The 15574-nt window shown below is 44.8% G+C and overlaps 1 protein-coding gene across 3 annotated transcripts in view; it reads left to right on the top strand.

Moving 5' to 3' along the window:
• The first annotated feature begins 218 nt into the window (after positions 1-218).
• Positions 219-15574, top strand: part of OTUD7A (OTU deubiquitinase 7A) — a 279993-nt gene continuing 264637 nt past the window's right edge. For all 3 annotated transcript variants that reach the window (XM_075857888.1, XM_075857890.1, XM_075857887.1), the window contains exon 1: positions 219-498. The gene's annotated coding sequence lies outside the window, so the exon portion shown is untranslated. The remainder of the gene's footprint in view (positions 499-15574) is intronic.

The raw sequence follows: 15574 nt of genomic DNA, 5'->3' as shown, positions 1-15574 counted from the left end.
ACAGCAGCGACACTACTTCTGTAATAACCTGTGCGGCGCTGAGGATGCGGCGCTCACATAGAAGTACCAGTTGAGTGTAGTTAGTTACAGCCAATCACAGCTCGTCTTATATCCGAGCCTACATGTCGCCACACGTTCCCTGTCTCCCACATAACCCCGCCTACTATTCGCTCGCCTGCTCTTTTGTGCCACCTACTGGGCGCTCGTCTTCACGTCTACCGAGCTGTGATAGACAGGTGGCTAAACCAATGACCCGAACCTTGCTGGTGTCATTCACCGGTTCTTCTCTTTCATAGCGTTATAGTGCCTGGCCGGGAGGGAGGAGTCCAGCCGGATGATGTCACACGTCTTGAAGACAAGGGGGCTGTCCCTCGGTTCTGCAGGGTGAAGTAAGAAGGAATCGGATGCTGTGTACGGAGACTGGGATTGGAGCCTGGGTGCACCAGCTAGATGCGATGCTATGCTATGCATGGAGGATGGGAAGGATGCATGAGGCGGGTAAGCCTTGTACGCAACGTGTAGGAGCGTTATATGGATGCTGTGCATTGTTGTGATGCGTCTGCAGTGCAGAGATGGGACAGGATCAGCGCTACTATCCTCTGTCCCTGGTGCACGGTCACTCCGCATTGTGTGATCACCTTGAATTGATGTACTAGTAGGCTGAGAGTTGGTACTGCAGTGCCAGAACTCCCCTTTAAATGCTGTGCTGCTGTGACCTCCAGTGCTCGGTCCCATTCATTTAGCAGTCATGCATCATTGTGTTACATACGTGATGCTATAGGGATGACCGTGTGTGCTGGGGTCTCATCATGTATGTCTGCTACATGCAGTTGGTATGTTCAGGTCACCACTGTGCATGTTACATGTAATCATCACTTTGTATGATACATGAAGCGGTGACATACAGGGGCACAGGAGAACCAGGCATCCTCATGTGAGTGCTGACCTTCCACATGTCACACTGTTGTCATAGTATGGGCTTATGTGTAACCATCACATGCATTTGTCATGTCAGCCTCATATATATATATATATTTTTTTTTTTTTACATGGGATTTACTGTAACATCCAGGTATGAAGGGTATATGTAATATCATGTAGTGTCACATGATAATTAAAGGGTCACTTTGTCAGCGTCACGTGTTATTATCATGCCACAGGGGTAATGTGGGCACTGATATGGGGTTAGTGTTATCAGTGTCAATTTTACATGCAGTTGTGTCACAAACATCCGCACTGTAGTCTACAGTGTATGATAACATGTTCTTATAGTACTGCCATTCCAAATGCTACAACTCTGCCCTATTTATAACAGTGCCATTTAGCTCTATTTTTACTAGCTAGGCCAGAAAAATGCCAGCCAGGTGGCAAACCTACCTGCTTGTGTGCCAGCTTGACCCAATTTATGAAAGAGAGGTTTGTCTGCTTTGGAATTGCCCATTTACATTTTGACTCTAATAACCTGGATGCATTGGAGGAATGCCGGACATCAGCAGGCCTGGGGTTACCTCTATTATGGCACATGTCCCCCACATTAAGCAGAAGTTCATGTACTGGTTGTTGTATATTGCATTTGCTATGTTAGCTGGCATCAGTTTTATTGTATGTGTGTGAACTGTGCACTGTCCTTGGCACATCATGCCTGGAGGTGGCACAGCGTATCTTATGTATAACTGGTCATAAATACTGGTATTCTGCTAAATCATTTGTGTGCACTATATGATATTTTCAAAGTTGTAAACGGATGCATTTTTGGAGCGTTATTTTGGGTTCATCTTTTCCATGGTAAACATTTACCATACTTACTGCAATTGTCACTGATATATATCAGGTGTTTATGTATGATTAGACTTTTTTGTTGGGTATACTTCTATTACGAATGCGTATGCTATCATTAGAGGGAGTATAGCTAGGCAGGAGTCTACGCTGAGTAATAACTCCTGTAAGACTACGTTCAGACTGTGCTGTATTCAAAGCCAGCAATTTTTGCTGCTGTGGTTTTCTTTCATTGAAAAATATTCACAAACAAAATAACATAATGCTGCGGCTTGTAAAAACTGAAAACACTCAAACTGCACTCTTCAAAATGTAAAGGGACGGAGATGTCATAGAACCTCATTCAGACCACAGGTAACATCTGGTCCCTTTGCACAAATAAATCACCAAAACATAAAGGGGCATTTTTATCAATGCATTTGTACCAGTTTTCTGGCATAACACATTGAAAAATATGGCGTTTGGACTGGACACTATATTTATGAAGCCCCTGCCTCACTTTCTCTGACACATCGGAATGTGGCAGATAAAGTACGACTCTAACTAGAAAAGTGTTAGGAAAACGCCATGTCCGGCCCGTTGATGAGCAACAACTACACGGAGTAAGCCCTGTTGATGAATCTGGCCCATGCTGTCCTAAATAAATCTCTCTCCTAAGTCTGAACTTAGCCTAATAGCGCCCAAACTGGTTATTACCAGGGCTGTGGAGTCGGAAAGCTAAACTTCCCACTTTGACACCTCCATTTTTCCACTGTCTGACTCCAGCTCTGATGCAACTGCTCCAGACGCCCTGGTTTGGGCGCGATAACCCAAAGACAGGAGGTAGAGCGGCAGTGTTGTGTGTCTTCTCCTGTGTATGTGTCCTGTTAGGCCTTGCATCCTTCACCTTTAGGGTATGTTCACACGGCGGGGGTCCGTAACGGCTGAAATTACGGGGATGTTTCAGCCTGAAAACATCCCCGTAATTTCAGCCGTACCGGCATGTGCAGGCGCTTGAACGCCGCGTCAATTACGGCCGTAATTAGCACTGCTATTCATTGGAGTCAATGAATAACGGCTCCAATTACGGCCAAAGAAGTGACAGGTCACTTCTTTGACGCGGGCGTCTATTTACGCGCCGTCATTTGACAGCGGCGCGTAAATATACGCCTCGTGTGAACAGACAAACGTCTGCCCATTGCTTTCAATGGGCAGATGTTTGTCAGCGCTATTGAGGCGCTATTTTCGGACGTAATTCGTGGCAAAAACGCCCGAATTACGTCCGTAAATAGGCCGTGTGAACATACCCTTAGGCCGCATTCACACGAGCGTTGCGAACCCCGGACGTGAAAAACTGCAGTTTTTCACGTTCGCGGTGCATCCGTGCTTTTCCCTGCGAGACGCGTTATCACGCATGCTCCATAGACTAGAGTTTATGGATGGATGCGTGAAGCGCAAAAAAATAGGATGTCCTATTTTTTAATGGACCCTTCGCATGGTCAGTTGAAACAAAGCCCGTGTGAACTGCCCCATTGAACTACATGCGTCCGTGTGACGGCCGTTGTTTTAACGGCCGTCACACGGACGTAATCAACATTCGTGTGAATTAGGCCTTAGGGTATGTACGGTGAAGGATTAGCTGCAGGTTTTCCACAACAAATTTTATTGTGGAAAATCCACAGCATATTACAATATCAGCAAAGTGGGCAAATCTCATTCACACGCTGCCCAAAAAATCCACTGAGAAAATTTGCATAAATTGACCTGCGGTGCAGATTATTAATCCACACCATGTCAATTTATGCTGCGGAATCTTTGTACTTTTGTTGCGGTTTTCCCCCAGATTACTGGGAGGTAAAAGCTGCAGCAAATAGCAAATCTTGCAATTTTTGTGGCATAAAAACTGTGATTACGTTGCAAAAATCACAATTCTGAAATTGTAATAAAAAAGTCCATACTTATTTCTCTGGCTTTGCCGTAGCGTATGCCCCTTGGTCCCCCGGCTGTTTTCTGTGCTGTTTGCCTCCTGGGATGACGTTTTATCCCATTGGACTGCTGCAGCCAATCACAGGAGGCCAGGCTTCACGGAAACCAGAGGTGGGCAGCAGGGTGCATCGCTATGGCAATGCCACGGAAGGTAAGTATTGACTTTTTTCTGCTCTGCTTTCCGCAGTGGTGATTCTGGCCAAAATTCTGCACCAGAATTTAGTGTGGTCTTTTGGCTGAAATGTGCAGCGTACTTCTCCGCAGTGTATCTGACCTGTGTGAACACACTCTTATTGGTTGTCTGTCTTCCTTCTCTCCTTCTGTGCCGGTCTGCCTGTTCTTCCTCCGGTAGTTCTGTTCAGTGGCCTCCTCCACTGAACACTCTGTAGCGTTCCTGGTTATCAGCGAGACCGAGTTTCCCAGGAGATTAGGAGGGAAGTAGAGCGCCTTGTCAGCTAGTTCTAAACCAAGCACTGACGCGGCGTAGTGGCGCCATGCCAGCTGAGCGGATTGGCTGGGCGCCGAAGAAGTAGGAGAAAGGGGTTATAGGAGGAAGGTTGATTGAGAGACGGGGAGTGATGAGTACAGGACAACCCTGGTACTCACGGCCCTCACTGCTGCTCGATCACTGGCAACAAAGACCGTATTAACCCTCAGCTCTCCAGTCTGTTCAGGTGGGGGGCACTCATGAAACTTTTACATTGGGCCCACCAAAGTGTGTTAAGGGCCCAATGTAGTGAACTTCCTCCCGTGGTCTACACTACTGATCATGTGCAGCCCAGATTCTGACATTCTAACTAAGGGCCATGGAGCAGCAGCATGAAGATACTTAGTCTTAGGCCTTATTTACATGAACGTGTGCGTTTTGTGCGTTGCAGTTCCGTGTGTCATAAGTGTTTGGTGCGTGGCTGCGTGATTTTCACGCATATACCATCCTTATGACATGCGGTTTTGAGGTTTAGAAAAAGATATGAAGGAGGTGGTTTTATTTTTCCCTTCATTTCTTGATCTACTGTTGCGCGAATCACGCGCAGCACATGGAAGTGCGTCCGTGTGCTGCGCGTGATTTGTCACGCACCCATTGACTTCAATGGGTGCGTGATGCGCAAACAACGCACAAGTATAGGACATGTGAGTTTCACGCAGCGGACACACGCTGCGTGAAAAACACGGAATGTCTGAATGGCCCCATTGCCTTACATAGGTCCGTGCGGACGTGAACTACACTCGTGTAAATATAGTGGAGAGAACAACGTGGAGCTGATAACCAATATTTTATTGCCACTAGAACATCCCAGATATGACCGTTTTTTTTTGTTTTTTTTTTATAAATAGGGGCCTTAGATTGATAGAATATAACATATATTTATATGATTACAATTTCTAAACTTTCCTAAATTCCTATGAAAGTAAATATGCAACAAGCTGTGGACTATGGACTATTATATACATACAATGTGTATAACATATAATATTTAATATTGTTGTAGTTGGCACATTCTTTCGACTCCATCCAAAACTGACCCTGACTCTACGACTCCCGACTGTACAGCCCTGGTTATTACCCAGCTTCTCCAGAAACAAATATAATGAAGCTGAAACAGGAGATTTGTTTCACAATTTGACAGACTGTGGGAAGGTACTGATTCTCCTTGCGGAGCTCCTACTCGACAGAAGAAGCCATCTCCATGAGCTATCAATACTGAGACATTTGTCCTTTATGTTAGGTAGATATACTCTAGCCAAATACATAACTTCTTTTTCTTATACTTCCTCTATGTGTGATTCACACACTTATTTATATTCTATGCTTGTGTAGTATTGTAAAAATCCCCTGAATGGTAATAAAGTATAAGGGTAGGTCAGAAGAAGCGCGATCTCCAGCGCGAAACAGGCTGTAACCTACAACTAGCTGTCCTCACTGTAATGCTTTTACCCTCGCCAAGGTGACACAATAAAGTTAAGAAGATTTGCAAACGGGTGAGTGCCGCATTTTCATTTCTTCCATCTATAAAGTATAAGGGTATGTTCACACGGCAGCGTCCGTAACGGGCGAAATTACGGGGCTGTTTCCAGGAGAAAACAGCCCCGTCATTTCAGCCGTAACGGCATGTGCAGGCGCTTGAACAACGCGTCCATTACGGACGTAACTGGAGCTGGTTTTCCTTGGAGTCCATGGAAAACGGCTCCATTTACGTCTGAAGAAGTGACATGACACTTCTTTGGCGCGGGCGTCTCCTTTTTATGCGCCGTCTTTTGACAGCGACGCGTAAATATACGCCTCGTGTGAACAGACAAACGTCAGCCCATTGCTTTCAATGGGCAGATGTTTGTCAACGCATTCAAGCCGTAATTTCGGACGTAATTCGGGGGTTAAAACACCCAAATTACGTCCGTAAATAGGCCGTGTGAACATACCGTAAATCTATTTATCTAGATGTTAAAGGAGTTATCTAGATAACTCACCTCTCTGTTCCCCCGGCGACTCAGCACTTACACTTCAGCGCTCTCCTCCTGGTTTACAACATGTGACCGGTGCAGCCAATCAGAGGGCTCAGCGGTTAGGTGCCATCTTCCTGGCTTTATAGTTCCCACCACTAAGCATGCTTCCAGGAGGAAACACGTGACTGCTGAACCCTCTGATTGGCTGCAGCGGTCACAATTAACTGCTTGTAAACAAAGACCAGGAGGACCGCCATAGTGTCAACTCTGGATGGGGAAAGAAGAGGTGAATACCGACGATTCCTTTTTATTTTCTGACATTAGCAGGTGATTTTTTTTTTTTTTGTTTTTTTTTAATTCACAAGTTGGATAACCCCTTTGAATGTTTTGGAACCAAAAAGAAGGTTAACGTATTGAGGGACATAACTGAGCAAATAATAAAAGGAAACATTTGTAGATATTCTTCCACAACATTTAGCACGATTGTGATTAGCACCAACCTCTGTTGGCTAGAGCGGCGTGCCACTACACCTCCCCTGGCAATAACCGTTGAATGTGGGGGTATCGCTGCAGTCAGTGCATCATCAGGGGATCGGTTATTTGAATAGGGATTTTCCAAAGTAAAGAACTAAGCACCTACTGGGATCCTCCCTGTATGGCCGTATTCTAATCTGTGTGTTTTCCAACTGATCGGTCAAAAAGGATTACACGGCTGTCTGTGGGTTTTATTTTTGTAAGGAAATACAGCATGTTCTCTCTTATGAAAGCCCATATGGGAGGCAAAGGCACCCAGTGGCTTAGTTTGATTTGCCCTAATGGCTTCTCCATTTTTACAGAGTGTCATGGAGGCAGTAAATGCAGTGACTGCACAGGTAGATCTCACCGGAACTGTGGAGATCTTTGCACATAAACTACTTACAACATGACACTTACAAGTGCAAAGGGCAGAGAAACCCTGGAATGGTGGTTGTGTTATTGACTGCTTATAGGGGTTGTCCCAAGATTAATATTCTGAGATCTCGAGAGGGAGTCCTGAACCGCTGTTCCACCTCACTGCGTGATCGCAGTGAGGAGGAGCTCGAATGGAATGGAGGACGAGCATGCGCCGCCTATTTAATGTCTATGGGGCTGACTGAAACAGCCGCTGTACTGTATTGTGGATAGGAGATTACTGTTAAAGGGGTTTTTCTCGTTCAGCAAAAATCTAGCCAAGGGGGGTGTGGGAACCATAAAACAATAAAAGGGCCATTACTCTCCTGAAAGATCCCCCTGCGTTCCAGCGCAGCCTCTCTGGAGATCCCCACCGCTCTTTAACATAGCTGTAATGACTGGGTAGGGAGACAGACAGGTGAGCCCTAATCTACCCGCCACTCAGTCCCTGCCTACTTGCACGGCCCGTCCTAGGAGACGGCGTACAACTGGGCGACGGTCCCTACGCTCAATATGTGCAAGACAGACAAACAGACGAGGGTACACAGAAGCTAAGGGAAATGGGGCAGTTGCCCACGGCAAGAATAATGAACGAGTCGAGTCAAACCAGGAGTGTACGAGGTACCAAACGCAGAGCAGAAGCGTAGTCAGTAAAGCCAGGGTCAAAATGAAGCAAGGTCACTAATGATAGCAGGAGCAGCAGAGCCAGGAAACAGGAAAGAATCACAGGCAGAGACCAGCAGGAAATGAAGGTATACATAGACCGAGGGCGGGAGCTAGACCTGTCTGGCCAGGCTGTGATAGGTTCTCCCACTCCTGAGCCTACCAGCCTGAGTGGTAGCAGATCGAGTCACTCTATCAGACTTAGGAGCAGGTGCAGACTGATTAACCACGGGTGTCGACACAGAAGCTGTGTCTGGCAGATCCTTTACAATAGCTGCAGCAATGACATGTCCGTATAACCACAAGATCGCTGCAGCCAATCACTGGTCTCAGAGGTCTCCCACTGAGGTCTGTCATTGGCTGCAGCTATCACATGGGTGTATGGGCACATGATCGTTAAAACATTGTCAACAAAGAGCGACAGGGAGCTCCAGAGCGGCTGTGCTGGAATTCCGGGTCACTTTCAGCAGAGTAAGGGGGGATTCACACGAGCGTGTATTCGGTCCGTGCGGGCCGCGTGGTTTTCACGCGGCACGCATGGACCAATACAAGTCTATGGGGCAGTACAGACAGTCCGTGCTTTTTGCGCAGCGTTTGTCTGCTGCGCAAAATGCGCGACAGGTTCAATAACTCTGCGTATTTCGCGCATCACGCACCCATTGAAGTCAATGGGTGCGTGAAAATCACGCGCACCACACGGAAGCACTTCCGTGGGACGAGCGTGATTCGCGCAACAGCAGTGAAAAGGATGAATGAAAACCGAAAAGCACCACGTGCTTTTCTGTTTCCGAACATCCAAACGGAGTGTCTTTGCGTACCGAACTTCACCGGGTTCGGCCAAACTCGTTTTGGCCGATCCCGGCAAAAAAATTATCGGTACGCGACGTCAGGAGATAGTCACTGTCCATGGTGCTGAAAGAGTTAAACTGTTTCAGCACCATGGACAGTGACTTGCGATCCCAAAATACATTAACCTGTAAAAAAAAACCGAAGTTCTAACTTACCGATTACTCCTGTCTCCTTCCTGCAGTCCGACCTCCCGGGATGACACTTCAGTTCAAGTGACAGCTCCAGCCAATCACAGGCCAAGCACAGGCTGCAGCCAATCACAGGCTGCAGCGGTCACTTGGACTGCTGCGTCATCCAGGGAGGTGGGGCCCGATGTCAAGAGAGGCGCGTCACCAAGGACGCGTCACCAAGGACGCGTCACCAAGGCAACGGCCGGGAAGTTCTCGGTAAGTAGGAACTTTATCTTTTTTTTGTACAGGTTTTTCGCTGTTGTGTTCGGCATTCACTGTCGAGGGTGCTGAAAGATTTAGCTCTTTCAGCACCTTGGACAGTGACGGGCGTTGACAAGCCTCATCTCTATGATGCCGGCTGCGCGAAAATCACGCAGCCGCGCATCAGACACGCATGACACACGCAGCTGTCAAATGGTTTTTGCGCTCGCAAAACGCTGCGTTGTTTGCGCGCGCAAAAACGCAACGTTCGTGTGAATCTCCCCTAATGGCTATTTTAATATTTTAGGGTTCCCACCGCCCTTGGCCAGATATTTGCTGAATGCGGAAAACATATTTTAATCTTTGGAAACCCCTTTTAAGTGCTGTTTTTTCTTCCCTAATTTATCTCTATCATATCCCATATCCTTAGTGACAGATTTCCATTAGGCCAGGTTCACATTTTTTTTTTTTTGTGTGTGCGTCTAAGGCCTAATTTACACAAGCGTAATATACGCGCGTGCTTTTCACACGTGTCGTACGCACCTATATTACGCTATGGGGCAGTGCAGACGATGCGTGAATTTTGCGCTGCGCGAGTGCGTGGCGTAAAACTCACGACATGTTCTATAATTGTACGTTTTTCGCGCATCACGCACCCATTGAAGTTAATGGGTGCGTGAAAACCACGCATGCCGCACGGAAGCACTTCCGGGCAAACTGCGTGATTCGCGCAAGAGCTGTCAAACTGAATGTAAACAGAAAAGCACCACGTGCTTTTCTGTTTACAAACATCCGAACGGAGTGTCTTAGACATGAGCGAACCGAACTTCACCGGGTTCGGCCGAACTCGTTTTGACCGAACCCGGCAGGAGACAGTCACTGTGCAGGGTGCTGAAAGAGTTAAACTGGTTCAGCACCCTGGACAGTGACTTCCGATTCCAATATACGTGAACGTGTCAAAAAAGTTCTGACTTACCGATAACTCCCGGCTTCTTCCTCCAGTCTGACCTCCCAGGATGACAATTCAGTCCAAGTGACAGCTGCAGCCAATCACAAGCCAAGCACAGGCTGCAGCGGTCACATGGACTGCCGCGTCATCCAGGGAGGTGGGGCCAGATGTCAAGAGAGGCGCGTCACCAAGGACGCGTCACCAAGGCAACGGCCGGGAAGTTCTCGGTAAGTACGAACCTCTTTTTTTTAAAACAGGTTACGCGATATGGTGATCGGAATGCACTGTCGAGGGTGCTGAAAGAGTTACTGCCGATCAGTTAACTCTTTCAGCACCATGGACAGTGACTGACGTCGACTAGCCTCATCTCTATGATGGCGGCTGCGCGAAAATCACGCAGCCGCGCATCATACACGGATGACACACGGAGCTGTCAAGTGCCTTTTGCGCACGCAAAACGCTGCGTTTTTTGCGCGCGCAAAACTAACACGCTCGTGTAAATGAGGCCTAACTGCATGAAACAACACCAGCAAAAATTACTGTGGTTTTCTAAGGCTCAGTTCATACAGAGTTTTTTTTTACTCTGATTTTGACGCGGAAACCGCATCAGAATCAGCGGCAAAAAAACGCCCGAATTCGCCTTGATTTGATTTCAATGGGAGGCGGAGGCGTTTTTTTTTCACGCCGGTTTTTAGCCGCTCGCGGGAAAAAAAAAGCGGCCTGCTCTTGTTGCGGTTCTGCCTCTGACCTCCAATTGAAATCACTGGGAGGCAGAGATAGTGTTTTTCACAGCGTTTTTTGCCCATGGCGCTCAATGGCCGCGGGCGAATAACGCTGTGAAAGTTGCAACAAGAGCTAGCAGGCAGGTCAAAACCTGCCTCAAAATTCCTGAAGGGATTTTGAGGCAGATTTTTCTGCCTGCAAAAGAGCTCTGTGTGCTATATAAACTGCTAAAAAAAGGGCAAAAACAAAAACGTTATGAGACAGATTTACCAATACAATCCTAAATTTAGACAACACTTGTGCATTTACATGAGTCATTTGTAGTGTTTTTTGTAATTTTCGGCAAAACTGTGTAAATCCCTTTCAATGAAAGATATTCATATATTTCTATACACTAACAAAAAACATATGGCGCAAGCGTGATCTGTGTGTAATTTCTTAGGGTATGTTCACAACAGCTCCTGATTTTCAGACGTTTTTGTAACTACTCGCGTTTTTTGCGTCGTATTTTACGGACGTTATTGGAGCTGTTTTTCAATGGAGTCAATGAAAAACTGCTCCAAAAACGTCATGCACTTGACATGCACTTCTTTTTCACGGGGGTCTTTTGACAGCGACGCGTAAAATAACACCTCGTGGGAACAGAACATCGTAAAACCCATTGAAAGCAATGGGAAGATGTTTATAGGCGTAATGGAGCCGGTTTTTTCAGGCGTAAAACGCCCGAATTACGTCTGAAAACAGTGCGTGTGAACATACCCTTATTGTTAGGCTGTAAAAAAAAAAAAAAAAGTCAAATGAGCTCCAGGAGAGATATGACTAGCTTCCACGGGGACTTCCATTTTTGGCCATCCCTGATAATAGGTAGCTCATCTGTGTAGATGTCAAAAATGTTACAAAGCATTTAACTACAGAAATTGATCTGTGAGTTAGCTCATGAAACATTAGACATTTGTATAAATATGGACTCCCTGCGCCCTCACCGATCAGCTGGCTCTCTATAGTTTAGCAGGCCTAGGGCCTTCCGAACCGGCTGTGCCTGGGATTGCAGTTCTATGCAGCCCGGTCCTATTGAAGGGAATGGTACTGGCAACACATACACATACACATACACATACACATACACATACACACACACACACACACACACACACACACACACACATTAAAACTGCGTGTGTGAGCCTGGCCTAAGTCTCGTGTTATTCAATAGTTTGCACACCTGAGTCCCTACATGTCTGATAAGGTTGCTTCTATTGTATTTGTTTCCAAATAGTAATTTTAAGTTATGAAAATGATGCTATCTCAAAGCAGCTAGTACTTTGGGCATTGTAATAACTCCTTTTTTTTCCCATAGTGACATTTTGTATAATAGAAGTCTACTTTCCTGCATAGCCTATAGTGAACCTGACACACACTAAGTAGACAATAGTTGTTTTTTTACCCACATCAAACATAAAAGCACTTCTGTGTCAACAGTATTTAGGCATGGTTGAAGTCACCAGCGGTGAAAAGCACCTAATTCAAACAGCTCGTAACTTGCTTTTCTCTATACGTATACGTTCAGGTATATCAGGTGGGCGAATCAGGTCCCGCTACTTGCTAGATGGTTACAACCTACCCATATGTAGTGTCCGTTCTTCTAAACCAGCAGGATATTGGCTATGTAACCTCCTTCATGCCGGACTAAAGGCTTTCTAAGATGTCAGACGTTCATACTGGACACTTCCGGTAAGAAAGTGCACAAATTATTATTATGTTACTTGTAAGGTTGTATTTTTTGTGAATTAGTAAGGCTCTGTATACCTCTGAAAGAAAGCTGCAACATATTCTTAGCACATAGGACCCAAAAGTAGAAAAACGTATACTGCAATGTATACATTTTTCTATTGTATGGAATAGCGTAGTCAATAGCACTATCCCATATATCAAAAAACAATGTATGCCGACGCATACCAGGACAGTGTATGCCAAAAGGACACATGCTGTGTGAATGGGGGCCTATGGATACGTTCAGCATATTAATATGTCGAACGTAGGGCTGTAACGTGATGTGAACAGGGCCGTAAAATGTAAGCACGGCAATCTTGTTAATGTGTTTGAATTGAACCCCTTGCTGCTGCAGATGATTTTTGTTTTTGTCATTTTTTTCCCGTTATGTAAATAGCCGTATGAGGGCTTTTTCCTTCCAGGATGAGTTGGATTTTTAACGGCACCATTTATTATACCATATAATGTACTGAAAAAGAAAAATTTGTGAAAATGAAAAAAAAAAGCGATTCCTCTTGTTTTTTGGGTTTGTTTTTTACGGCAATCACCGTAAAAACGACATGTTAACTTTATTCTGTGGGTCAATATGATTACGGCGATACAAAATTTATATAGTGTTTTTTCTATATAAGAACTGACTATGATGTACAGTTATGTCGGTAAGGGGTTGCCACGTGCATTATAGTCCAGCGCTGTTTTTAGAATTCTTCTAGTTGCTATTGGAACAAGTCAACAGGCATATCCCAACTTGCTTAACTGAGCCCCTATAATGCAATGATCTACATTCTTGGACAGTTATTTTTACTACATGAGGTTATAGTACAGTGCCTGTTACACTTCTCAGAAACCAAACTCCCCGAGCAAGCTTTGAACAGGCACTGAACAAGCAGGGAATGCTGACAAACTTGAGCTCAGGAGCCTGCAGATCTGTGAAGGCAGCTCTTTATGAATGGGTTTTAATAAATAGTGTAACTCTGTATTAATGCAAGATAAATAATGTATTATGGGGAAATCTACATAGAAAGTTGACTAAATCGATGTAAATATACTCCTAGGGCTCATGCGCACATGAGAGCCCTGTGCATGGAGCCTGTGTGGCAGGCAGTTCATTGGCGCTATATGTGTCTGACTGTGTGTTTGGTGATGTCCTACGCTATAAGCAATGCTTCTAGGGGAGAGTACCTCTGTTCATACGAAGTCCAATACAGCTTGCCATAAATTTAGTTTTTTCTCACGGATTCATACGGAATCAGAAAAAAAATCTCTGTATAAAATCGTACAGTACAGGCCCCATGCACCTCTATGGCAGCCCTATTAGGCCTTATTCACACGAGCGTGTGCGTATTGCGTGTGCAAAAATGCTGCATTTTGCGCGCGTAGCAGTTCCGTATGTCATCAGTATTTGCTGCGTGCCTGCGTGATTTTCGCGCATATGGCATCGTTATGACACTCCGTTTTTATGTTTAGAGACATAAAAGAAGGAGGTGCTTTTATTGTTACTTTCATTCATGTAAAGACTGTAGCGCAAATCACGAGCGGCATACGGAAGTGCTTCCGTGTGCCCTGCGTGATTTTCACGCACCCATTGACTTCATGTCTGCTGCGTGAAAATCACAGACTGTCTGAACGGCCCCATTGAGTTACATAGGTCCGTGCGAAAATCACGCGTGTAGCACGGACGTAAAATAAGTTCGTGTGAATAAGGCCTTACAGAGCCATAATACAGCCGTGTGCATGAGCCCTTAAGATCAGTTATGTGTTGAATTTGTTAATAGTGGTTTTTTTATGTTTTAAGCTGTTTTTAGTCCGGTATATTATTATGTTATCAATTAATACACATACGAGCCAGACCGTCTGATCAACCGCCACAGGAAGAGGAAGGATTAACTGACAAATCAAGGCAGAAGAAGTCAACAACAGAAGAATGAAACACGGATTAGGATACTAAATCGATTCATGCACTAATGTTTACAATGCCAAAACAGGGACTTTGCAACATATTATTTGACACATACCTAATAAATTCATAAACAATATCAGATTTTCATGAGTCACCTAGTGCATCTAGTTTTAGTCATAGTACACTTAGGCCATGTTCACATCGCATTATGTGTATACAATCGGTGTTGGCCTCCATCGGGGAGGAATGCACTAGTATACCTTTCTTTTACTGTATAGGAAAGCGCATTAAATAACACTTTCCTATTCAGTGAGCCACCGCAAGAAAAATTATACCACGCAGTGTATGTATGTATGTATGTATGTATATATATATATATATATATATATATATATATATATATATATATATAAAATGAAAAAATAATAAAGCAGCACAGCTACAGCGGTGGGTGCAAACCTCCTGGGTTGAGGCTAAGAACCCTTGTAGATACGTGACAAAGATCCTATTGAGATGGATCGAAACGTTGCCTGCTTGGAGTGCTGTTTCTTTTATATATATATATATATATATATATATATATATATATTCGCATTAGAGCCAGTTAACTATGTATGCCATTATAAAGCTACACAGTGGAAATACCCCAGCGTGATGTGAATAGAGCCTTATTTCCTTCTCCGGAGTTGTCCTGATTTATCGGGCCATATTTGGACAATTAAATGCCCTCCGTATCCTTCTAATGTGGCACTGGAACTAATCTTGTTAGATGCTAAGTAAGCAATGTTTTCTGGCCATCAGTTTCAGGATTAATGGCGTTTTTGCTTTTTCTGTGAATATTTTGCAGTATATTGTGATCCCTCAGGAAATACAAGAATTGTTGAATCCAGAGATGCAGAATGTACGTTTTAAATATCAAATTTCAGTATCAACTAATCAGAGGAAAGTAAAGCATAGACATCACATTGCAAAAATAGTAGTTACGCTGATCTGGTAATTGGCTGGTGCAGCAGTGATGATCAGAATGTCTCCTACTGCAAGTTTGTGACCAGAAACTGTTCACCTCAGCAGTCTCATGACTACATAACCTCAGTGTTTGAGTGGACACTGAAATCTAGTGTTTCAGTGCCTGCATAGTTTGGCATGGTGCCCGGCTGGTCACCCAAGTCTTCCCTATAGTTCATAAATCACCGGTGGACTCGCAGCAAGGGTCTGTTATTTAAAGCAAATTGTATG

This window comes from Rhinoderma darwinii, chromosome 3, assembly GCF_050947455.1.
Source record: "Rhinoderma darwinii isolate aRhiDar2 chromosome 3, aRhiDar2.hap1, whole genome shotgun sequence".
Taxonomy (NCBI): domain Eukaryota; kingdom Metazoa; phylum Chordata; class Amphibia; order Anura; family Rhinodermatidae; genus Rhinoderma; species Rhinoderma darwinii.
The sequence above is the reverse complement of the archived record's forward strand: the minus strand, read 5'-3'. Positions and strand labels throughout refer to the sequence as shown.